At 35.0% G+C, this 27,702-nt stretch overlaps 1 protein-coding gene across 5 annotated transcripts in view; it reads left to right on the top strand.

Moving 5' to 3' along the window:
• LOC113459339 (uncharacterized) overlaps positions 1–27,702 on the top strand; it is a 68,671-nt gene that overhangs the window by 28,353 nt on the left and 12,616 nt on the right. For 3 of the 5 annotated variants that reach the window (XR_012579090.1, XR_012579087.1, XR_012579088.1), the window contains exon 3: positions 26,483–26,589. The exons of the other annotated variants lie outside the window; for them this stretch is intronic. The gene's annotated coding sequence lies outside the window, so the exon portion shown is untranslated. The remainder of the gene's footprint in view (positions 1–26,482; positions 26,590–27,702) is intronic. 5 annotated transcript variants of the gene reach the window in all.

Here is a 27,702-nt window from a genome sequence, read left to right as displayed (position 1 = left end):
TCTGCTAACATTGTTCAGTTTGTACATAAAGGACTCTAAAATATGCTATTGGAAATAGACTTTTTCTTTTTTCTGATCCTACTGTGTCAACAGTGCTGCTCAGTAAACAGAAGTTTTAATTAAGAATTAAATGTAGGTTGAGCCTGAGGGAAAATAAAATTTAAAAATGATTATATCTTTTCTAGATTAGTTAAAGAATAATTGGGAAATTTCTTTATGATTCTGTACTTTAGGTAATTATTTATTTCACAAAAAATCAGTGCCAACTGCTCCAGTACATGTGTTTGGTGCTATTTGGCAACCATCCATCCTGCTTTCATAGTGATAGAGTTCTGAAATTTTGATCCAGCATCACCAGTGCTTTTTGTAGATTGAAGTATAACCTAGTAAATTGAAATCTCACAGATGTGAGACTATTTTTAAGCCACTGAAAGCTGTGTTTTAACCTCTATATCTCTATCTAAACTCTAAACCCACTATAAATTTTATGTGTATAGTAATGTCTATTACATCTTTTATAAATTAAAGATTTTCAAGGTATACATTAACCAGTGATTCTTATATCCCTCTGTGCTTTCTGAAGAAATTTAATTTTTCCTCAATCAAGGTCAGGAACTTCACAGTAATATCTAATTACTCTGAATTTGTTTCTTTCTATTATATATTTTTTTCCTTTTTTTCCTGAATTACAAGATTAAAATGATGCATCTAGTATCTCAAAACAATTTATATTTAATTCCAGTAGTTTATATGTAAAGCACATATGATCAAGGCTCTACATTATTGCATCTTTTTTCTTCACAATTATCTTGTTTAGAAACTATGTTTGAAAAATAATTCTACATGAAACTTATGATCATGATTGATCATGAGTAAGATCCAAATTGGAAAAAAAATTAAGACAATGTAGGTAGCTTTTCTTAATGCCAACAATAATTTTTTACTCTGTACCTCACTGACAGAGGAATGGTTTAAGTGTTGAGGAGCTTGCATGATTCACATTAATTTTATTGACATACAGTACTCTGATGGGAAGATGTAGCTGGTTTATGTTATATAAGCAAGCAGGAAGATCAGCAACAGGTGAAGAATTGACTGCAGCTCCAACTCCATTTTTCCCTGTGCCATTGGGGGTAAGAAATAGACAATTGATAACAAAATTAAGCCTAAGAACAGGGACGAGGGTGTTTGCAGATTTGAGTTAATTTCATTAGCATACTCTGATTTTGTTGGCAATAAATTAAACTAATTTTCCCAAGCTGAGTCAGTTTTGCCCATTACAGTATTTAATGAGTGATCTTTCCCTGTTCTTATCTTAACCCACAAACTTTTCAGTATCTTCTCTCTTCCCTGTCCAGCTCAGAATAGAAGTGATAGGACAGTTTTGGTGGGCACCTAGCATCAAGCCAAGGTCAAACCACCAGACTTCCCAATTTGTCTTCTTGGATAGTTCCATCCTGTGGTGAAATTGTGAAGATGTAGGCTAAAATAAATTATTATATATGACAAGAATTTGTGAGGTTCTCTCCTCCTTTTTTTTCCTATTTTGGGAAAGTTACCCTTAGATTTATGGATTCTATTGAAATAATCAATAAAATGATGCAGCAAAAGATGAAAATATCTCCTAGATGTGGCACTCCATGACCACCCATATATCCTCTTAATTTTCAACGTGATTTATAGTATGCAAAGAATTCAAGACAGAGTCAAAATGCAATTGATCAATAACACAAATAGTTACATCACCTAATTAAAGTATGTCAAAGAACACAGAAATCTGAACCAAGAGAATAATTCCTAATACTTTGTTAATCAAGTCTTTCACAAAATTTAAAGAATTTACCCTGTAGACATTTTAATCTGCAGAAACTGATCAAATTAATGGGATAGCCTGAAATTACTTCTGAACCACTAATTTATATTTAAAAATTGCAATCTGCCAAGTATATTAGGTAGTGCAGACTCTGTTCCTTCATTTTTTAACTCAGCTAACAAGTTGGCGACAGATGCATTGTGATCTCAAAATCCTATTCACTGGGTTTGTATGTGGTTCTACAAACTCTTCCTATCAGTCTTTATTTACCTAGCATCAACATTTTCTATTCCTTTTTGTGCTCTGTATTGTTAGTGAAGTTGCTTTGTTAAAATATTCAAAGCAAGTGAAACAAATACATTGAAAACATGGTTAGAATTAATTAATTACTTTTTACATGCACAGTTTCACTCTTTCTCATTGTACTTCTTTTTACTGAATGTATTTTATTTCATACGGTCATGTATAATAAATATGAAGGCATTCAGCTGTATTCAGGCAACAAAATGAAATTTCTCTGAAATAAAATCTCTATCTAATTATAAATAGATATTCTCAAAAATCCTTTTGTTTTAATAGAGCCTATCAGAGATTTTCACATACCAGATATGATGCCAGATAATTTCTCTATTTTTTAATTACATCCTACATTTTGGCCTAGTGCCTAATCTGAGCTCTTTATGGTCTCTTCTCAGAATTAGCATGTGCCAAACACTAATTGCTTCATAGTCACTTGTGTGTCTTTCATTTCCTCTCAGATTTTAGAAAAGGATCCACATTTCAATGTCATCTCTGAAACTAAGACACATCCATGTCATTCAGCTTACTGGGTTTGTAGCATTTCATAGTATTTCAAGATGTTTAGCATTAAAATTAAATATATATGTTCTTGGAATTGTGTATAATGTAGAAATAGTAGAATGAAGAGCTGTGTGTGAGATTGATGGAGGAAATTTTAGCCTTCACATTATTCCCTCACATTCAACTTTCCTGCTGCAGCACTGATGCTACTCATGCTCTCTGAGCAGCAGCTCAGCTGCTTACTCATGCCTTGATTTTGTGCAGTTCAATTAATTAAATATTTATTTGAAAGGCTCTGTGTTATCTGAGACAACTACATGGCACTTGCATATGTGAGATCTGCTAGACAGGAAGAACTATTCCTCAAGTGCAGATACCTTTGTAGGGCAAATGAAATACAGTTTGTGTCAAAGATGCTTCATGTGTCTGAAAGTCAGGGAGAAGAAAGAAATAGAGGAAATTTGTTTCCCTATTTAAAAGCAAAAAAACACCAACGAATCATCGAAGAATCCTGGGTTGTTGTCCTCCTGTTTTTTCAAAGTTATCACGGAAAAGAGGAGGCAGACTGATGGGTGAAGTGTTATGAAGAAAAGGAGTTTCAGCTGTCCTGCCACTCCCTATTTACATGACAGACACCTTTTCCCTGACTTATAAGTTGAAGCATAAACAACCTTTTTTTAGTAATGAAATAGAGAATTAAATATATGGCTACAAACAAATTACTGTATTACTGTTCAGTTTAGTTGCACCAGCTACTGAAAATGCATGAACTTTTTTTTTTTTTTTTTTTCATGATGCCATTTTGCAGTTTTGGTGGAAGTAGTCACACAAAATTAGATTTGCAATATTCAGTGGCAAGAGTATCTACCAGAGTTGAGACATTGTTCACTGATCTATAAATTATAACTTCCTTTCCACTGAAGAGTTCTGTAGTTGTGGTTTGTGGAGAGAAAATTTCCATGTAAGGTCCCTTTACAACCTTTACAAATCCCTCATTAGTCAGACTATTGGGCTACTCTCATGGAAGAACTCAGAGGTTCTCTCCATTATGCAAATCTCAGAGGAGTTTTACAGAAACTACTCTGCATGAAGACTTCATTTCCAAGTTGTATTTTGAACCATTTTTTTTCTCAATCTCTTGGCTACTTTGCAGCTGTTCTATTAGCAGCTGCCTAACCAGAACTTACCAGAGTTTCAAATTATATTTTCTGTAGAATTCCAATAGTGCAAGTCTATAAAAAAACGTAAATAAGTCTTATATCACCACAGTACCGACAGAGATTAAAGGTAAGCACGAAGACTTGGAGCCCAAGAAAGAGAATAACAGATTATGGCATAGGGAACAAATAAATAGGTCTTTCATAAGGCATCCATTTTTAAATATTTCAACTTGATATTTAACTTAAAATTAACAATATAAAACTTCTGCTCAAACAATTCCTAAAAGAAAAGTTTGAATAAAAGGAGAATAAGAAAATTTTAGTGCAAATCCTGGAATAATATCACATATTACAAATCAGGCTATGGATATTCATTTTGATACATACTGTTATTACAATTTTGTGATGTGGTGAGTTTGCAAACATAATTCATGATTGTAAATATAATTTCATAATGTAATTTAGTATAAGGTAAATATAATTTACTAATTTAGATATATACCATAATTTATCCAGCATTAAATGTGCAATGATACTGGATTATAACGACAGAAATGAAAAGAAACAAGGAAAAAAGGACCTGCTGTTGATTAATGGATCCCAGATCCATTAATCAGGTACCATTTGTGAAGAAGCAGAGACTGGGAAACAGCACATCCGTTTGATCCCTTGGATCTTCAGAAATTGATAAGAAATAATAATAAGAAAAAGAGAGAGAAAAGGTGTTTGAATACAGCTATTTATGAATTTTATTAATTTGTACTTGTATTTAAAATGCTTCTCTCATGCTTTTCTTGTTGATTTGTTATGATGTAATCTAGATCCACAGAATATATCCAGCCATATTAAAATTTAGCAGAGTTATAAGAAAACAATAAATTTTAAATTAATTGGTGTTCTGAGCAATAAAATCAAACAAATAAACAAGGAATAACCATGATTTTAGAAAGAGCAAAGATCTAAAGTTTGGAAGGGATTCATGTTTCCTCAAAGGGATATTATGCCCTATCAGTCTTCTGTTCAGAAAGATTAATTCAATTATATTACCCTATGCCAGGGACAGGGTAAATAAAATTTCATAAAAATATTATTCTTCCTTCCTTTCACCTACTGCACTTAACAAAGGCAATAATATCTAATTTAAAAAGTTCAGTCAAACTCACCTTTGCTATTGGATGGTATTTATTGTGTCTCTCCATGGCTCCTGTGCCTGTACAAATGTCACTGACTCCCTAGGGTTGTGGAGTGGTTCAGATCATGTACCACATTTTATTGAAATCCTTGCTGGGTAGGAAACAACTGCTTGAATTCACAATCTCATTTTAATAGCAGCTAAACATTCAGTAATGTTAGCTTATGGTGGGATTGCCTTGAAAGAGAAGTAACTTAAAAATTGAGTCATGGAAGTTCCATGAGCCTAAGCTGACATAACTCAGCTTTGCACCTGCACTACTCACTGTAAGCCCTGTCAATCTATTGATTATTTTCATAAGAGATTTATAATATCTAAAGAGTACATTCACCAGTTAGGCAGCTATACTTTTCTAACTTGAAGTCATCATAAATTGAAATTTCTAATGTTGAATAATTTTAAAAAATCGTACACATACCTTTTGACATAATTTGTTTGCAAAAAGTCACTTTGAATGGACTAAGCTGTGAACCAGCTCTTTAGATGAAACCATATGACCTATTCTCTGTTAATGTCACTGAGAGATTGGATCTGGCTATTTAAATATCTCATCTCTTCTGTGCATTTATCGATAATAGAGTGCATAAAATACAATTATATTGGAATGTTACCTGTTAAAACGAGAGCAGGTTTGAACTCCAATAAGATATTTAATTCTTAGAATTACTGGGCTCTGTCTTATCAAATTAGCTATCTCCTTTCTTTCATACATCCTAAACCACACCACCTCAAAAAATGAGAAAGCCCAGATAACCTAAAAAATATTTAATAAAAAACAACTGTATTTTGCAGTAATTTCATCACAGAATTGTTAAGATTTTTTTAAATTTTCCAAATACAACATTTAAAGACACCATATTCAAATGTTTAAGTGCTAAAGCTGTGCAAGATATGGCAAAGATAACAAGATGTTTCAAGTACACTAGACAGCAATATAAGCAATTGCTATAATATAGCTCTGTAGCCAAAGATAGCCTCTCTGTGTATCTAATGAGACTTTAATTAGCTTCATAATCAAGCCTTGTTTTTGATTAAGCTTGTAATATGAATTGAACAGCATGATATTTTTGAAAGAATATGCATAATTTAATTTAATAATATTCTTTATTAGAGGAATAGTAGCCAAAAGTGCATCAGTAACTGGAAAATTCTGTTCTGTGATATTTGAATTTCTTTAATTCAATTGGCATAAATTAATACATGCCATGTTACTAGCAGCTTTAAATAAAGGATCTGGCTGTTACAGCTGTCACCTAACTGCACAGACCACTTTATGAGACAGAAGGTAGCCTTGCCTTTACTAATCTACAGGTACTAAGCTATTCTACATTTTTGATCAGTCCTACTATCCTATCACCTAAGGATGAAGTTGCTTATATCTTAACTTGGCTTTTAAAAGGAACTCAAAAGTTCATGCTGCATTTTCACTCTGTAGGATAAAAAAGCTTTTCCATTGAGAAGTTTCTAAGATTGCTCAGGAAGTGAAATGACAGGAATTTTCCTTTCCATTGATTATAAAGGAAAGACATATGTGATATTCCTGTATTTTCACAAGGTAGAAGAATTAAAGTAATGCACCATCTGTGGTTAATTCTATTTAGAATAACATTTTAGTTTCAAGGGAAAAAATCATAGCTTCTAATTCAAAACATTATAAGCATTCTTGGTAACCCAAAATGACTGTGGGGCTGAGTAGTACAAATGTTTTTTAAGGCTGGAACACTCAAGACAGAGTCTCTGTTTCCTCTTGGCTCTTGCCATTTCCCCATTTCCCTTGCATTCTGCAGGCAGAGAATGCTGTACCAGTGTTGATAAGAAGCTCCCTTTTGTCTTTGGTTTTTTGGTTGGGCTTTTTTTTTTTTTTTTTTTTTTTTTAATTTCTTTTTTAGTTGTTTACCTTGGGCAGGTTTTTCCTAGAGGTTGCTTTTTGCAGTCCTGGACTGCTACACAGCAAATTCCGTGAGGCCATGTTTACAGCCGCTCCATAATGTATTCCCATCCATACTCCATATGGTATTCCCATCCATACTCCATATGGTATTCCCATCCTGCCAGCAGCACCCAGTGGCACAGGAAAGGCACAAAGTCCAAATCATCCCAGCTGGCTGCCTGCTGCTTCTGCTAGCAGCAAGATGAAGTCCCCCCATGCATTTCATCTGTTTAGTGAATTTCAGCCACTGGAATGTGCCAGTTGCCTTCACCATCCGAGCTACTGCTGCTGGAGGGGTCAGAGGGAGGAAGGCTTCCACCATCTTTATCCCCCCACACACAGCTGTCTCAGCAGGTGCCATCTTGGGTGAGGAGTTTCTCCGCCATTTTGAGTTTCTCTTAGTTCTTTTTAGCTTGTGATTAGTACTGTTACTTTCCTTTCCTGTTATTGCAGAGATTTTTAGTAAACTGTTAATCTTTTCACTTATATCTACTCGTATTTTTTTGTTATATTTGGTGGAAAGGGATTGATTAAAACTAAAGGGGAAGTAACTCATTTTGAAGTGTCCACCTCTTAACTTGTCTTAAACCAAGAAAATAAAGATAAGATTTTGTGACATTTTTACCCTACTATCTTTTAGAAAATCAACAAAACATTTAATTCTAAGCTTCTAGTCATCTGTAGTGGTTCTTCTTGCTCTCCTTGCTTCTCTTTGAGACTTTGAAAGTACAAGTTTGTTTTACTATGGTTACAAGAATAGTTTGGTTCAACTATTCTTTGCTGCAGCAAAAGGGTAGTTATTAATGTGACTGCACCCACTTTAGTTTCCTGTACCTTCTGCAGTCCCCTCCACTCTTCTGGCAGACTTTGCACCCTTAAACATTCCTACATACTTTCATGCTTTGTTCCACAATATGCAATGTGGATACTCCATGTCCTCTAAGAATAATTCCTCTGAGCTGTTATACCACTGTGGGTTATTCCAGGCACAGAACTACAGAAAAAGATAAGGAAAGAAAGGAAGAAAGTAGAAAAAAAGGAAGAAAGGAAGAGTATTAAAATTGAGATCTCAGAGTAACCAGAAGGTCCCCAGAGGAGATTAAGAAATTTCCTTGTCTACTATTCAAAAGAAAATTCAAATAATTGTTTTCATATATTTTTTCTCTATCAAATGACAGAACTTGTAAACAACTCACTGTTTTCTGTTACATCTCAGAAAAATTAATTCTTTTGATAATAGAAAGGGGATCAGAATATATAGTTTAAAACTCTTCAGCAGATAATGAAATAACAACAGCAAGTAATAGTGGATTCCAAAATATTAGAGATAGAGGGACCTTCCCCTTTAAACCTTCAGGCCATTTAAACCTATTTTATTCTTAAACAGCGAGCCATAGCTTTTATGTTTTATCTTCTGTGTTTATAAAATACAAAAATATGTTACATATTTATATAATATTGTATGTGTGTGAACACTATATGTAACTCTCTATGTAGAATATAACTGGCAATGATAACATAGTAACCTTAACATATTTGACAGCGCTTCTTTCCTATATATTCACATTCACACTTAAAAACAGTGCTGGGAAAAACTGACAGTACATTGTAAATACCTTAACCTGCAATTTTAACACAGAGCTGGCTGCTAATAGCTAGAGTTCTGTCTCCATCCATGTTCTTCTTGACCTCATGCTCATTCCTTCTGTGAAGCAGGAAATGAGAAAAAAAAGGGGATGCAGTCTGTGCTCAAAGTCTATGGCAATCCATGACAGCTCCAGCAACAATTGTTACTGTGCAGAAGATTTGTTAAAAACTTTTTGGAACAGAGTATGTACATATGGCTGCCTTAGAGAGAATTTATGAGACAGTCATTTGTCAATTTCTGTAGAATCTTCCTGAGTACCTGATCATCTATGGAACAGAAAGGAGGAAGGTTATTGAGGTAATAGATATACAAGGACCTTATTTAAATTCTTCTCTGTTGTCAGACTTCCAATAAAAAGTTTTATGGTCCAGCTGTCAAACAAAAGCACCTCTACAGACCATTATTCCAAATACAAATCATGCTACATAACTGTTTCTGTGAAAACTTCCACTTACAGTGCAGGCCTACTGGTTCAGTGGGACCGTGACTAAACTTGAGAAGTCTTCTTGTACAGGCAACATGAGGTCTGCATGGGGATGATGCCTGAAGACAAGTAGCCTTTAGGAGAATTCCAGAAGCAGTATTGAGAAAGACAATACTGCTCTTTTCCTTGTTGAAAGAGCAGGGAATGAAGGTGCAGAAGCAGTACTATCCTCAAAACGAATTGAATAAAGCACTGAGCACCATTGAAAGGCAAAATTTGTGCTCTGAAAATTTAAGGACAGCTATAGCTTTGACCAATAATAATTATGTTGGAAGAATGAGTTTCTGCCAGGTCTGGTCTGAAAATGAATGGAGGAGTTTTCAAAAGGACCCAAGGCCAATAGGAATGTTACGCATGAACATTAATAATTAACATCATTTCAGAGGGAAGAATGGAATATCATGAGTTCTAGAATCACAGAATCATAAAGTGGTTGATGTTGGAAAGGACCTCTGGAGATAATAATTTCCAACTCCTTGAAGCAGAGCCACTTACAACCAGTTGCTCAGGACCATGTCTATAATGCTTTTGGATATCTCCAAGAATGGAGACTCCGCAATTTCTCTGACAACCTGCACTAGTTAGTGTTCAGTTACCCTCAAAGTGAAAAAGTGTTTCCTGATGTTCAGAGGGAGCCTCTTCCATTTCAGTTTATTCCCATTACCAGTGATCCTGTTATTACCCATCAGACACTGGCTCCATCTTTGGGATCAGTACAGTTTAATACCTTTATCAACAGTATGGATGGGATAGACACTGGGATCTATGCATCCTCAGCAAGTTTGCAGATGACATCAAGTTGGTTTGTGTCATTGACACAGCTGAGGGAAGGAATGCCATCCAGGGGGATCTGGATAAGCCTGTGAAGTTGGCTTATGTGAACCTCATAAGGCCCAACAACACCAAGTGCAAGGTCCTGCACCTGGGTCTGGGCAATCCCTGATACCAATAGAGTGCAGGGGAGGAAGGGATTCAGAGCAGTGCTGTGGAGAAAGACTTGAGCCTACCTGTGGGTGAAAAGCTGGACATGAGCCAGTAATGTGTGCTTTCGTCTCAAAAAGCGAACTATATTGTGGACTGCAGCAAAGGAAGCCCTGGCCAAGATGTCAGGGGAGGTGATTCTGCCCCTCTATGTCTCTCCCTGAGACCTCACCTGGAGTACTGCATCCAGCTCTGGAGCCCTCAGTACAAGCAAGACATGAACCCATTGGAGCAGGGCCAGGGGAGAGACACAAAAATTATCAGAGAGATGAAAAATGTCTCCTATGAAGAAAGACTGAGTTGGGGTTGTTCTTAACTGGATCCCGGATTCAGAAGAGAAAGCTCTGCGATGGCCTTGCTGTGGCCTTTCAATGCTTGAAAGGGGCTTCTAGTGGAAAGAGTGGGACAGATTTTTAATGGCACCTGTAGCAGTAAGACAAAGGATAATGGTTTTAAGCAAAATAGGAATAGACATGGGGATGAATGTCTACAATGAGCGTGGTGAGTCGCTGAAGCAGGCTGACAAGAGAGACAGTCGATTTCCTGGCACTGGAAGCATTAAACCTCAGGTTGGGTGGAGCTCTGAGCTACCTGATCTGGTTGAAGATGTCCCTGCTCCTTGCAGTGTATTTAAACTAGATGACCTTCAAAATTCCTTCCAACCAAAACCAATCTATGATTCCCTGATCTTCTTTGCAACCTCCCTTTAGGTATTTATATACATTCATTGATAAAATCTCCCTGAAGCTTTCCTTTTCTAGGCTGAAGAGTCTCAGCTCTTTCAGCCTTTCTTCCCTTTCTTCACAATCTTTGTGGCCTTTTGTCGGACTCTTTCGGGTATGTCCATGTCTGCCTTGATCTGAGGAGCTCAGACCTGGAGACAGTACTCTAGGCACGGTCTCAGCTATCTGCTTCATAAATATAAGATATTTAAGGAAAATGTTTTGTGTTTATAACGGAATTTTAGGTCTAGATAAGAATAAAAAATAAAATAAAAGGTAAAATGAAAAGAAGACTTGGGTTGTTGCAACTCTCTTAGGGATACATAAGATCTCTAGAAAAATCATTTGTAGCCCATGCAGTACCTTTGGTGTTAAACATCAGAAAGTTGTATCTGCTGAGAAAAATGTTATCACTTAATGGGTGAAGAGGAAACAAAAAGCCCCAGGAATTAATTTGGCATAGGAAATTAAAAGTGTGAAAAATCACAGAGAAACCTTCCTAAGCAGCTGCATGCTCCTCAGCTGTTAAAAGTTGAGTACCACTTCCCTAAATGAAACTCAAGAATGATCTCCTTTGAATGGCTTCACTTATCAATTTCAGTCAGTACAAAAAGTCTGTAACCTCATCAAAATGTGATACACTTATTAATGGACAAATACAGTACTCCAGATGATTGATTTTTCAAATATCCTCTACTCTTCTCAAAGGCAAACCAGCACTATGATATTCACAGATGCAGACCAGCTGATTAGTTTATGGGCTTATTAGTTAGAAGTGAGATTAAATTATTATTTTCAAAGAATTGCACTTGCTACTGAGTGGTATGTCTAGTAAAATACCTTAAGTTCTTGAATACTGCACTGATTTGTGGATTCTACCGGAAAAGCTAAGAGGAATGCTCTGCATTTAAGTCATTTTGCAAAGAACTGTAATGGGGAAACAAAGAAATTATTAATGCTAAATTCAGAGTTTCTCACTTAGGCAAACTTGCATTACAACAATCAGGAGTTTTGCCTACCCCCACCCCAAAGTAGTGGGGCATGTGACCTTTTTCGTCTTTTCTTTCCACACAGTACCTGTGTAAGAATATTCCCACTAGATTCAGAAAACTTTTTATTTCTACTTAAAAAATTAAAAATCTGAACAAAAAAATCAGGATGTGCTTGAAGTCTGGAACAGCTGAGCTACATGGTGCAAAGCTGTCATTTCCTACACTTCTACCATTCACATTTCAAATGATCTGTATGCTGAGGCAACTGTTCTAAGCAAATGATATTGATTCAGCTGCAAGGATGACATGAAAACATCCAGATGGCATGCATGCTTTACATTATAAACATTGGATAAATCATAACTTAAATATTCAGAAAGGTGGTCACAGTATCTTCTATGTCAGTAAATAGGAAAAAATAGATTGGCAATGAGTTTTCAAAATAGTCATATTCCTTCCTTATTTGAGAGACATGGGTGTGCATGGTCTATAATTAAGATTTGAAATCTGTTCAGGTTCAGCTGAACTAATTATTGCCCCTTTCTGAATCTAATGTTATTGAAATTAAATAAGAAGGAATTGGGAGGGGATTTTTTAATCAGCTGTCATACACATCTCCTGAACAAAGATCCTATGTAATGAATGAACTGAAAGTAATTTAGAAAGAAATTCTCTGAGGAGGAATTCTTTTATCATCTACAATTCATGGTAGTAAAAGGGATGTATTATCTTATGCTACCTACCCATCCAGTAATTACATTCAGAGGACACTGAAGTCTTGTCGTTCTGTGCAAAAGTCAAAACTTTTAAGTTCATTCAATTGCAAAACCTGACATTTTGGAGAAGGCAGGGAAAACAGCCTGAAAATAAGTAGTTTGTAAAGAAACTGATGCTTAAGAATAAACTCCTATAGCAGGAAAACAACACTGGATACTAGCAACTAAGGAAAAATAAGTAATCCACCACAATTCTTGAGGTGTGAGAACTGCAAAGAAATAAAATAAAAGCTAAATGTGTCTCAACGAACATTTAATGTCTATTGAATAGTGACAGTGATATTTTAATGACAAAATTTGGTTATCGGATGCTCCAGTTAGTGACAGTACAACCCATGCCTTTTTGTAAGCTAAATATCTTCTTAAGGCAAGATTATTTAGACTTGAATGGAACACTTAAAAATATTCTTCTGCAAACACTATTTTATTAATTGTCATTAAAATGATTAATAGTCTTTTGTTTCCAGAGATTATTCAGTAATTTAAGATTAGTTTCAATACAAAAATTATATATTGCAGTAGACAGACTTTTATAGTTCAATTTTCCATCAATCTTGTGAAATGGTACAATTTCTTATTTTTGACAACCATTTGACTAAGGAGATTACTGTAACTACTTTTAAGTGCATAGCTGATGTTCAAATAAATTATTTATTTCCTCAAACACTCAATGCATTTTGAAGCAATATTTATTATGCACAGTATTAGGACGACAGTTTAAGAAGTTTTACTCATTCTGGATAAGCAGATTATTAGAATAAAATTCGATGGGATCTTTTGTGTCTACATGGAGCATAATCCAAAAGGATGTTCTGTCATAAGAGTTCTTACCCTTCCTGGTTTAATGTTTGAAAAATGCTATTATAACAAACACTTGAGAACAGAAAGATAAAATCATAGAATGGTTAAAGTTGGGAAAAAACCTTACTCAGTACACAAAGATCATGGAGTCCAGCCTTTAGCATCCCACTGCCATGTTTGCCACTAAACCATGCACCCAGGTGACAACAGAACTCAACAGCAGCATTCAAAATTTGAAACGCGCCCTCCTCTCTTCCCAAGCCCCCCAAAATATACATTTATGCTAAATCTGGATAACAAACTTTAGAGCTAAGTGTTCATTAATGAGTCACTGATAGGTGAAAAACCTGAATCTCAAACAAGACATGGGAAGATGTTGCCGTGGTGATCTTGTTTCCCTCTTCAGCGGAGAGAGAATCCTTCACTGACAGTGTGGGTAGCAGTACAAATCTATCTTCTCCTTGGCTGCTGTCTAATTTTATGCACCTAAACTAGATATTGAATAACAGGTCTTGGAATTTTGTCCTCTTCTTCTCAGTGTCCCTCACAATATTTTGTTATATCTGGCCAAAGAATATAGATTACAAGAGTGTTTATAGAATCAAGGACAGGGCATTTCTTGGTTTACCTTCTCCTTGGAGTAACATCAGCTGATAAAAATGAATTGTTAAAAAATTCATAATTTTTGCATTTTCTTAGTAACATCACTGGAATTTTCCTGCTCTGGGGATTGAAAGCTGCATTACATTAAGTGTTCAGATCAAATTATTTTACCAGGAGAAAGTTTTTCTTACCTGTGGCTATAATCCATGGATTTACCTGTTATAAAAGTACAATTAAGGATTATAAATGCATCAGCATTCTTTAGCTGAAGAGTGAAGGAATCTCGTGGGTGGAAGGAAGCTTACTTTTTTTTAACTTAGGAGAAGTAAATAATGGTACTATTCCATAAAAACAGTATCTCCTATTTGGAAGAAATAATGAATACTGTTTTTACTGTAGTAGAAAAAAACGGTATATCATAGTAGAAAAATAAGACGGAAATAAATCCAAGTGAAATAAATGTTTGGAAACATTGAGTAGTAATAATTTATTCACTGTAAAGATAACATTAATGAATGTTACTGGATACTTTTATATTGCAATATTTCCATGTATTTTCTGTAGTGGAAGTATATGCCATTCATATTTTAGATAAATCTTGATAAACTGACAATAAAAAGAAAAATAATGATGCCAGCTGCAATATTTCATTTTCAGATTAATTATGCAGTAACTACTCTCAGTAGTAATTCTGGAGTTCCAAAGTCTTTCAGTGTTTCAATATTTTGTCCTTTTTTTGTGATTTAATGCCTCAGTCATCCCATGTGATAGGAAAATCTTCTTTTAAAAAGATGCAAAAAACAACTTTCTGTATCAAAATGAATGACTTACATAGATTGTCCCTGCTCTTTACTCTCAAGACAGTTTTGATGGAAACTTGCAACTGCCCCAGGTTTTGTCTTTCCACCCATCAAGACTCATTTCCTTACTCCTACAATGAGTAGGAATTTCTCATTAGATTAATAAGTTTCTAAACCTAATTATAAAAAAGTTCAGCTGAAGCTCCCAAATCTGCTAATTTCAGATTAAATTGATTTTTATTATATTTTAAAATTATATTTTGATAGTTCTTTTTGAAAGTCATAAATCAACATTACCTCAACAGCTCATCCTATGGTATGAAGCTAAGATTCATATTTGAAATTCAGTATTAGACTACAGAGAACAGGCAATAGTTCTAATTATGTTATAATTATATGGCATATAAATGTTAATATATATGTATATATTAATACTTTCTAATTGGATTACAAGATCTGAATTATTTATTGACTATACTAAAGAGCCTATTCCAAAGTACATTAGCACCCAAAGCAACCTCAGCATGACAGTCTCTACTGGAGTAAGGAGAAAATGGGCAAATGAAAAAAAAATTACTTTTGAAAAGAAACATGGTGGGAATTCTGGAGCTTTTTCTTTGTCTTTCCTTGTCCTTATTTCTGCAAAGAGGACCAAATCTTTCATTTATTTAAAAAAAAATCCCTTTATTACCGAATTTGTGGTAATTATACAGATTTTATTTAGACCAATTTTAACTTGCATGACTCAGAATTAAGGAAAGATTCTATACTTATGAAGCTTGACCATCATTTGACCATGACAATAACATAGATTTAAATAGCCATATTTTCTTTATTTCTGTCAGAATCACAGAAGGAGAATAATGATAACTTTCCTACTTGTATTACAGAAATGTTGACTATGCTCAGCAAGTTCTTTTTACAGCATCTTTAAATATAGGGCTTTGATACAAGGCAGGAAGAGATTCTGTGCAATTCAATCGGGTTATGTGAAACACACTGCATTTTACAGAAGCAGTTCCAGATCACGTATTAAATAAAACATAGAGTAAATTCCTTCCAGAACTATTATTTTTTCTTGAGAGAAGGACATATTTATTTAATGCTCTTACTGTTCATACCTCAAAAATCTGACTTCAGAGGAAAGAAAGCTAAGCATAGTGTTTTGATGATATCTTTGAAAACAAAATTTTTGGGGGTCAGATCTACTATGAGCTTTTTAATTTTCCCCAACACAAAACCTACGTATGGATGGAAATAACAGCATTGCATTCCACTTCAGTCAGCAGTATAAACAGCAGGATTTGCACTTTTATGCCAGCAGTGGATGCCTTTGAGTTTCATTAACTTCCCATGAGCTTCTGTGCAGAATTAATGGATTAGGAATTCATCTTCAAAAGCCTAAACTGTTCTGTCTAGGCTGTTTTCTTTCCTTGTACCATATTGCCTGAGTTAAGATAACCAGAAATCCCTGATCCACAGTAATCAACTGTCAGGCTACTTGATTTAGAAATACTGGACTCAGGATTTCTTTTCTGCTGTTGTTTTTACCACCTCCTTGGCCTGCTATAGCTCATATCTGTAAATCTCATGATCTCATTATAAGCCCCATCTTTTCCTGTGCATCTTTAGAGAGGCTGGATGAAATGCATTAATGTGATTGCTCTGTTCTAGTGGGCACACATTTAGAAAGGCAGGTTAATCCAGTATGTGGCAAAGGTATGGATAATCTCATTTATGTCAGGGGTGTGAGGGATTAGAATCCTTTGGATTGTATTATTTTAATTAAAAAGAATTAATCAGCCACACATCATGTTAGATGAAGCCTAAAAATTCTGTTAGCAAGTGCCAACCAGCCAAGGCATTGTTATGCAAAGGATAAAATGTAGTGGCTTCAATAATGTTTTCTACATGCATAGTGGGATAATCTAAATAATGGCTAATTTTTTAGGCATATTTATTTCTCAAATAATAATAATAATAATCATTAAAAATTCAAATAAATAACTTTTTTATGATAATTAGATTTACCATAAAAAGTTTTAAAGTTCACAGTTTTCAAAAGCAATGTGTAATGAAAGATATGCCTTTGTATTATTTGAATATTGAAAGCCAAAATATGTACTTCATTAAAATTACAGTTTCCCATTGCAGCTCTAATGGGCTGCTAACAGTTTTCATTGCATTTATTTGAATTAAAATAGTTTTAAACAATAATAAACTTTATGATGAATCGAATCTATTATCAGAAATATGGAGTAGGTGATTCTACACTTACCTGAAAAAATATTAAAATTGAATGGATTTCAATAGAATAGAATAGAATAGAATAGAATGGAACAGAATAGAAGTATTTCAGTTGAAAGGAACTTACAATAGTCATCTTGTCCAGCTATTACACTTCAGAGGTAACCAGAATTTAGAGCATATTATTAAGGGCATTGTCCAAATACCTCTCAAACAATGACAGATTTGGGGCATCTACCACCCCTTTAGGCAGCCTGTTACAGAGTTTGACCATCCTCTTGGTAAAGGAATGCTTTTAATATTCAGTCTGAACCTCCCCTGATGCAGCTTTGAGCCATTCCTAGATTTCTTATCACTGGATTCCATGGAGAAGAGATTAACACCTGCAATTCCACTTCCTCCACTCAGTGTCCTTTTCTCCAAGCTAGACAAAGCCAGAGTTCACAGGTGCTCCGCCCTGGACCTGTCTTCCTGCCCTTTCACCAGCTTTCTTGTCCTGCTCTGGACATATTCAAGTATATTAAATGCATCCAGAGGAGTGCTATTTGTGTGGTATACTGTTTAAGTTATAGTTTAAGTGGTTTCATGGATATCTTTAAAATCACTGCAAAAATAATTTTCTTGCCATTTGTGCCAAAGCATATTTAGCAGATCAGATAAACCAGCAAAAAAAAAAAAAAAAAAGTATATGGCATGCTGCTTCATTTTTGGAAAAAAAACCTTGTTCCAAACTACATTGTTGTTGGTCCTTAGCTGAAAAAAGTCTATCAGAACAGGATATTATCTATATGATTCCTAAAACAGGATTTAGTGCAACACTTTCTTCCTCATTTATTAAAGAAGCTAAAATATTTTTTCTCCCTAAATTCAATTCTAATGCAAAGTAGCATGAAAGCTTTTAACTTGTAAAATCCACGTACATTGCTTTTCATGAAGCTTGCTTTCCTCTGTATAGACAATATAATTTCAAAAAACTGAGATGACAAAGCTATGGATTTCTCTCGGCCTTTCATTTCCTATTTGAATTTTCTATTGTATGTTAGCTTTTTAAAAAAATGAACAAGATCTAGCCATTGATCTATTCTTTTGAAAACAAGGCTATTAATTTACGTACTTGAATTGGAGCAAAAAATTATCATTCTACCTCTTTACTCAGACATTGAGATAAGAATGGAAATAACTGTAGAACTTTTAAGAAAGCCTGAGAGTTGTCATTAAATTCCTCTGTTCTTGTGAGATTTTTTATTTAAAAGTCCCATTTTTTTGGGACCCTTTATTTTGAGCTCCATAAGAGGAACATTATATACTCCCTCAGCTAGCTCAAATGCTGCAATTAGCATTATAAATGGTTTCCTAAATTCTGTTGATGTCACTGCTGTGCTTGTCCTCATTTATAATTGGTTTCATGGTTCAGATTGGAAATACTTTTCTTTGATGTTTTCACAAGTGGGAAGAATTATGTACCTTTTTTGTGCTTATCTCAACGGAAGGTAAACAATTTTAATAGCCTGTTGGATTGCTAATTAGAGCTAATTGTGCCTTGATTGACCTATCTTGACAGAAGCACCTTACAATACTTGCTTTCTTCACAAAGTGAGGATTTGTTTGCATGAGAAACTTGTGTATGCTCAACCTTAGAGGTAGACTTGTTTGGCTGTGATCATCTGAATTTGTTAATTTATATTTCATGACTTCTTATCAGCTTGTGGCAAAACTCAACCTCATCATTTGTGCACTGCAACATGTGAGTTCTTATTCTCTCATTGTCTACAAAAGTGGAAACTAGCACAGACTAAATCTTTATTGAATAGAAGTCTGAGCCCCATGGATAAACTTTTTTCTGCACAAACACAAAAAACAAAAAAAAAAAAGGAAAAGTGAGAAGGGAACTATGAATTCCCAAAATCTTAATGGTAATATAGATGTTCCATGCAAATAACTAAGACATCATGATGTTTCGATTTCTATAATTGCCTTTTTGAAAAAGGCAATTATAGAAAAAAAAAAAAAGAGTGGTGTGTCTGCCCACTGCTAATATATGAATTATATATTTACAGAGGTTTTGACTCCTTGTGGCTGATAAAAGGTATTCAGAATTTAGAAAATTATGTGTCTTCTACTTACAAGAAATAATCAATTAGAGTTAGCCTCTGTGTGAGGTCAGTATTATCCTGAGCCTCCCAGAAAATGCTTAAAGGCCTAGGAAGTGTTCATCTTTTTGTAATCTAATGTAGAAAATTAATTTCAAAAACAAGTGCTTTGTAGTAGCTGTTTTGATACAAACTATAAAAATATTATTTTTTCTCAATATGGCCTCCTACAGAAATGTCTAAAACCAGAGTGAATCCTGTAAGGAATTGTTGTGAGGGAGTGTTTGAGATTGCTTAAAAAGCCTGTTACTCCCTTCTAGCAGGCTTCTGATGGTGAGCTGTGGTATTCTTGTCTATAAGGTACAATTTTACAAGAATTCATTCTTGTGTGATGAATGAGTCAAATGTAGAACATGTTTCCAGGTTTTAGGCAATTATCAGTTTGAAAAACAGCCAAAAGAGAGCTTATTCAAAGTGTTTATGCCTCACTGTGCTGCACCGTTCTGTTCTTTGGCCTGATGACTGGAAAAGAGAACTTGCATATTTCGTTATTAGTAAATTTAGTAAGTTAGCCCTTCTGAAATTTCATGCATAGGAAGCATTTTTTTCCTGTTCTAGGAGGACAGAAAGACCTATGCAAATTTTTGCCATAGTGCTTCTCTATAGCACTTTTACCAGAAAAATTATCTAAAAATGATATGAGCCATTATCTGTTCTAGCAAATGACTACTCTGTAGCACAGAAACTACAAATAATCTTGTTTTGATGCTTTGATGAGAGAGCAAAAATGAAAATACAGAACACAGCTGGACTATTCCAAAGCCTTAAGAAATTTCAATAATTGCTACATTACACTATTAGTCTTAGAGACATCACTAGCTATGCCATATCCCCATGCCAAAATTTAAAAAGCGAGCTTGTATTTCCAAATTCTTTAAAAGTGATCACAATGTCAATAGTAAACTGAAAAAGCTTCTTATCACTGCATTATCCTGAAATGAGTGACCAATTAAAAAGGCTGAATTGTCTTAAGAATGACCACTTGTGGGCTGCTATTATGCAATATCATATTCTGAATCTTGAAACAATATAATTTGGAAATCTATTTCTGTGTTCAATCTTCATGTCAGCTGTTCTTCTGGCACTTCAATGGACATTAGCAATTTATGATTAAGAGAGAAGGAAATATGTGGAAGTAAATAAGAACGTTATATTCAAGGAACAAAGCAGTAACAGAATATTCCCACTTGGATGTATTTCTAGATAGATTAGGTAGATAGATAGATAGATAGATAGATAGATAGAGCTATAGTTTCAGGTTCTATACACTTCAAAACATTTCAAAAGGGTGTTTAGAAAGAACCATTGTGAGAATAAAGCATGTGGTAACATTCTATTTTTGAACTGTTTACAGAGTAGAGTGCAGAAAAAGACCCATAATGGAAGCATTTACATGTTCACTGTTGATTTGCATGTGTGTATGCGTGACCAGAATATAGATATACAATAATTTGTATAGTGGAATGAATGCATAGTGCAGAATATAATATAATATAATATAATATAATATAATATAATATAATATAATATAATATAATATAATATAATATAATGCAATATTTTGTTTCCTGCTATAAAAAGAATAACATTAAAACTTTTATAGAAAGGATTCTTAAGGCTTTTTAAGTAAACCTGAAAGTTAACTTCACCAAGCTTTTTTTAAAAGAATGTTCTGTCGTGTGGGTTTTATGTGAAGATGCAGAAGCAATCTCAATTGATTTTTCTATTGCTTTTATTCCTGTTGCCTTGACATCCTTTATTAGCTGTTTTTGGTATTATACATGCCCCCATGTTAGATGAAGGGACTTTCTGAAATTATTATTTTCTCTAAGTTAACCAAAAAAAGAGGAAAAAAGGAAAAAAGACCTTTTGCTTTTATTTCAAATAGAAAGCAAAAGTGGCAAAGGAGTCATAGCTCTGTTCTTATGTCACTAGAACTTTTAAGGACAGCTCTTTGAAGAAGGGAGGGAGGAAGGAAGGGAAGGAGGGAAGGGGGAAGAAGGGAGGGAACATGAGGAGGGAGGAAGGGAGTGAGCATGAGGAGGATAATGAGAAATGCTATGACTAATCACAAAAGAATTTTCTGTTACAAATTAATAAATAGGATTAAATCAAAATGAAAAATGAAAATAATTTTGATTTATTTAAAGGACATAAAAAGTAATTACCTAGACTGCCAATTGTATTTTGTACATAATTCCTTCCCAAACTATACTACAAAAAATGACTACTTTTTAAAAGGACAATAAATATTCCAATGCATTATGAGAATAAAGACTCATAAGCTGAAACCTGAAAGATGATCAAGTAGGCTCCAAGAGCATCAAATAGAATAATTAGTTAAATGCTAAAGGAAAAATATTTTTGGTGTGACATACCCTGAAACTTGTTAAAATAGGTAAGGACTATTTAGTTATATCTATGCCATAACTTTCTAGTTTCATGAGGACATCTGATTTTAAATTGACTGTAGAAAATCAGTTCAGACGCCTTAATATTGGCATCTAATGAAATTTAGGATAACCTGGGGTATCTTGATTGCCACCTGCCCATTCAGAAATATTCAGTTAGGTCTTGTGCATTATATGTATGTCCTAGGGCACAGCAAATACAATTGGGCCCTGTGTTTAGGTAATTAAACCCTAGATTTTGAAAGACCCACACTTACTTAGGCACTTGAAGTGAGATTCAGTCTCCCAGCTCATTAATCTTAGCTAGATTTCTTCTTCCACATTCTAGTCAGCACGCAGAAGCATTTCCAAACAATTGCTGAAAGGGGTAAATCCCTGAGAGATGCAATGCCAGTTGCCAGAATGTCTCCACTGATTATACAGGTATCCCAAATAGGTGGCTCAGAATATCAGTAGGACTCAACTTTCTCCTAATTTTAGATATCTACATGCACATTCAGCATTTTGATTCTCATTTGGTCACTGGATTTCCAGTCATTAGGACTTCATTCAGTTGCTCAAGTTTATATATCTACTGTGTGAAGAGGTCTCTTGGACATGCTCTGGCAATTCTTTCAGTCCTTTTCAAAAGCTTTGATTAGTTAGAATATTTCACATGGGGCAAGACTCCTACTTGTGAACAATTAATTGAGTCTGAGTATTTGGATTCTACAAAGTTACTCAGTTACTGTCTGTAATTTACTTGCCTAAACTTACTCCCCCTTAGAAGTTCTACAATATCTGAGACAGCCACATAGGACACATAAGACACAAAACAGATAGAACTCCGTCCTTCTGACATGACAGTGGAAGACCACCCAGGATATGGTAGGACATCTCAATTTGCAGTAGATATTTATCTTTAGGCAAAGGAATCCCATCCTAGCTGACTAACATTAGCTGAGAAGGCTTTAATTATTATAGTATTCTGAGTTTGGATAGGATTGTCTTGGCTAGGATATCTGTAATAGACAAGCTAAGTGAAATCAGCTGAGTCTCTGATAATAAATTAAATTTGTTCCGCACAGATCTTTGTTTCTTTCACCATGGATTGGTCTGCACACAAACTGCTAAACTGTTTCCATGGCAAGGGATGTTTATGAAAAATATCTATTGAAAATGGTCCTTAGTTTATGATAAGTTTCATAAAATCATATGAAGACCTTAAGTTGGAAGGACTATTAAGGGTCTTCTAGCCTACCTCCCAGCTTATCACAGGACTACCTGAAATAAAATATCTTATGGCTAAGGGCATTGTTGACTAAGGGCTTCTTGGGTTCTGACATTCTCTTTACCATGACAAACCTCTTCTGTGGGAAGCCTGTTGTAGTGATGACCATCCTTTTAGGGAGGAATCTTTTCTTAATGTCAAATCTGAACTTCCTCTGAGACAACTTCATTCCATTTCTTTGTGTCCTATCACGAATGACCGAAGAAAGTCGATCAGCACATTACTCTCCAGTGCCCTCCTTCAAGAAACTGTAGCCTGTGATGAGGTCAGCTCTCAACCTTCTCTTCCCAAAGCTGAACAAGCCAAGTGACATTACCTGCTGCTCATAATTCTTTCCCTTGAGGCCTTTCAACACCTTGATCATTTTCCTCTGGGCGTGCTCTAATACTTTGATGTCCTTCTTGTATTGTGGTGCCCAAAACTGCACACAGCACTTGAGGTGAGGCCACACCAGTGTCAAGTACATCAGCACAGTCAGCTCTTTGTCCAGCTTGTGATAGACTTGATGCACCCAGGACATAGCTGTCGCTTGTCCTATGAGACCTAGGGGACCCAAAAATGTGGGTATTATATTTAATGTTTTCTGTACATCACCTGCAACCTGTTGTAGTGTCTCTTTAAGACTCAGCAACCCAGGGAAATAAATGGGAGCGTTTCACCCTGGTTCAAGAAAAGGAGGACCTTGGGGTCACCTCACGTGGGGTCACATCTATGCCATGCTCAGCAGAACCGTTTCTTGCCCCCAGCAGCACAGCAGTGACTCGGAACGGCAGCACAAGCACCAACTGCATTTATATAAATACTGTTGCTCACATCACATATTATCCAAATTTTTCATGGAATACTACCTTTGCTGACCATAAGATAAATCATTTCAATGTGAATCATTTCAATGCATGCATAATGAAAAGCAATATATTAAATAATGCTATTTACAGAGCTGTGGAAATGCTGAGAAGTTCAATGACTTCCAAATGCTTTGTGGATATATAAACTAGTTCAGATTGCTTAATGTTTAGAATTTGCAGGGATCTAACTCTCATGAAAAACAATGATATAGGATTTAAATAAATCAAGCAAAATTGTGCCAAGTCATAGGGAGGGGAGCACCTAGCACCTCAAAAATACCCACCAACAATTGTCCCTCCCAAATCCCAACAAAAAACCCAAGTATGTTTTAGTACCACCAAAAGCATTGCAAGACACTTCGGTGAATGGTATAGATAAATGCTAAAGCTTTCTCCAAATCAGAAATATTATCCTGAGCCTGAAATGCATGATGTTATGAAGTAGCGTGGCATTTGCTACAGTTTGAGAGGATTAGTTAATAGAGATGTTTATGCTGAATTAGTGGATTAAGGACATTTTCTTTCTTCACACTAAATGCAAACTTTATTCAGTCTAATGATGGTCAGAGGCAGCTTCCTGATAGCCTCCTTTCTTTCAGTGAAAGATGATCATGATGTTCATTACTAAAATGTCCTCATATACAGCTGCCTGTACTGCATTGCAATAGAAATCACTAGAAGCTACAATGTTTTAAATAACAACCTATAGCAGGAAAAGAAATCCTGTGAGTTTACTGAAAAAAATATTTCACTTGTATGAATCACCAGCTCAGTGGAGAAGTATATTTGTAAGATCATTCATCACTGCAGTGCACCTGGCAAACTCACTACTTCATAAGAAATATATGAGAGAAAGGATTGTCAAAATTTAAATCTTAAAAATATAATATAATAAAATATATATAACAAAAGAATAAATCAGTAAGATCTCTGTTAGTTGGATAATACAATGTGCTTCTTGCACTGCCAGATTTTATGCAAATTAATTTCCTGTATCCTAATATTAGCCTTACTATTTTGGGCATGACTTTTGGGTAAATGTGCTAAAGTATTATGGGAAAGATTGATAGCTGTTGTGTTCTCTATGGTGTATATGATAAATAATTATACCAAAAAGCAGACTGTAAAATTTATTGAAAAAAATGCATTCCAGATTTTAAATGTAACAGTTTTCTGAAATTTACAAAGAAATTTAACAAATTCTTTGTGTTTTAATTTGACTTCATGAAAAGAACAACCATATTGATATCTTAAAGATCTAGAAACAAAACAACACACTTTCAAGACAATATTGGTATAGGAGGCAATATAAAAGATGGTTTTCAATTGGAGGCCTCCAAAGGCAGATATGGAAAAATGCCCACCCCACATAGGGCAAATACAGTTTTATAAGTTTAGCAAATTAGCATAATTGACAAGAATTTCCAATTAGAAGCAGAAGTAATAAGGCAGTTACTCCCTTGCTTCATCCTCTTCTGGAACTCCCCTTTCTTGCTACTTCCTATAATGGCTGTACTTTCTTTATGAGAAAGTGTCTTGAGAAGCTGTTTCAACCTTAGTTCCCAGAAACAGCAAGATGGGATAGGAGCCTTTTGGTATGTGTTTTGTCTTTCTGTCTATCAGGGTAGGAAAAATACTGGAGTTAGCTAGGAGCTATATAACTGCACAACAATAGTCTACAGAGCTACAAATATATGCAACAAAAATAATTTTAGCATCAATATGTGTACTAGAGTAGAGAAAAGCAGCCAGTTTGTACATATTATTTGATTCAATAAAGAGTAAAACCAACCCCTGAAATAATTTTCTGGAAGATGGTTTGATAACCTTATATGTCAAACCATTTCTTTAACCTAATCAAAATTCCTGTTTAAGATAAGTCAAAAAGTTTTGATCATTGATTCCTTCAATAAGGAAATTGGGTTTTCTTTGTAGATTGACATTCTTTGTGAAAATAACTAACTGGCCACACTACAAAAATGACAAGTGTCATTAGGGATTTGTGAGTAGTTTGATTTAATGCTGAACTATGATGTTAGACAGCTATTCTGACTGTACTTCAGAAATGTTGGTTTTAAGGCATGCCAATTAAAATGATTCTGTCAAGTCTATTCCCAAACTCCTCAGTTCCCCTTTCTTGGCTTAAAATGTTCAGATTTTTGTGACAGATTCATGATCTTGTTTTTACCCCCGTATGCAAGTGTACTTTTTATCTCACCTGCCTAGTTAGAAGCAGGGGCAGGCGAGGAGAGGTATTCTTTTCCAGTGTCTCATAGTGCTTATTGCACTCTACCTGAGAGCTGTCGTGCACATCTACACCTGGAGATCCTTTCCTGCTCTTGGTGGAAAATGCATAGTTACATATCTACAAAAGATGTGGGAGAGATGGCAAAAGTGATTAAATCTGAGTGATTGAAGAATTCGGATACTGCAAAATGTAACCCACTTCTTAGTGTTTCCTTAGATTAATTTTTGGGGGGATTTTATCCTAGCATGTCCTGCAGTGCAATTTTCTTTAACTGCTAAGAAGTTTTTGTCTTTCAAATTCTTCAAGATATACATCTCAGGACACTCCCGCATCTAATTTTATTTTTTAATCTCTGAGCCTCTGTGGCCTTCCAAATGTTCTTAAGCAATTCTAAATGAAAGGCCTTTTTATCAGAGTGCTAACCAATGTCATTCCTTTAAAACAGATTGTCTTACCACTATTAAAATTAATAGAATAATAAAAGACAATGTATCTACAGTTACACATTTGATAGAGTCCTATCAGTTCCTCTAATATAATGTATTTAACAAGACTGAATTTATTAAAATTAAAAAAAATATATGCACACTTTTTTTGTCTTCCAGATTATTTTGCAATGTTACAGGAAATATTCTTCATTCATTCAGCTTGTATCAGCAGGAAATCCAAGCATATTAATGAATAATTAATGGAAATGAAGCAGTTGGAACAGGTATACCATTAAAATCAATAATTGAAATTATTTATGGATCTCTAAATAGGAATGTATGGGTAATTTTAATAACACTGTCCCATTTGATACGATAAATATATAGAATATGTGGCACTGCTTGTCTGAAAAAGGTGTTAAATGATGGAAAGAGCAACAAAGTGTCAACTATATGTCTCAGACACTTTCAAAACTTCAAAGATCTAATCAAAATACAGGGACTTACATTGAAACTTATGGATACATCTACTCAGTCAAACAGGCTTGAGCATTCATCCCTTATCATTTGCACTGATTGAACATTAATTTTCTTCCTGATTTCTTATCTAACCACCCCTTCCCAAAATAACTCTTTTAAGGATAAAGCATAATACATTAATGGGGAGTCCGTGGTTCCCCTTGAAAGGGGAGGATAATGGACCCCCCTTCATTCTTTTCTGTCCTCCAGTACTTAGGCTTTGCTCCAATAGGTTTCCAAAGTGTTCTTCCTCAAGGTAAAGCCACACCCCATGGCACAGAGCAGATTTCACGCTGCATTTTGAACTAAAGAAGTGATGTCTTTGTTGGAACTCAAATTCTTTTGAATACTTTGAGCTCAAAGTCGCACTCAAACACAATGGCAATGTGTTCTTTGAGTATGTTACCACTGAGCACCAGGATTAGGCTCAGAATCAAGTGTTAGGGGTTTGGGAAAAAGCCAGCAAGCTGGTCCTAGAGTAGAGAGGGAGCAAGCCAGATGGTGTCACCTTGCCCTGGAGCCATTTATCTCCATAGATGTGCTATTGCTAATTACAAGCCAAAGGCTCTGCCCCAACTGGGCCAAGGCTCATAGGCTGCATCGGAGCTCCCCTTGGCCTGCCTGGAGCATTGTTTTTAGCTTGTTTAAGTGTAATGACAATTTTCTGATGACCAAGTACTTATTAATTTCACTTTGCTCAAAATTTTGTGGCATAACCCCAATGTTTATAGTAATAGTAACGTGCTGATGACTTATGTGGATGAAAATATTCACTGTTGACTTAAAAATGTAGTTTGGATGCAAAAAGGTCAGGTATGACAGAAAGGGCTTTGAGAATGGAGCCCTGGGATGCAGGGTAAGTAATGTTATGGGACAAT

The sequence above is a fragment of the Zonotrichia albicollis genome, chromosome 2 (genome assembly GCF_047830755.1).
Source record: "Zonotrichia albicollis isolate bZonAlb1 chromosome 2, bZonAlb1.hap1, whole genome shotgun sequence".
NCBI classification, from domain to species: domain Eukaryota; kingdom Metazoa; phylum Chordata; class Aves; order Passeriformes; family Passerellidae; genus Zonotrichia; species Zonotrichia albicollis.
Note: the sequence above shows the minus strand (reverse complement) of the source record. Positions and strands in the feature narration are given on the sequence as shown.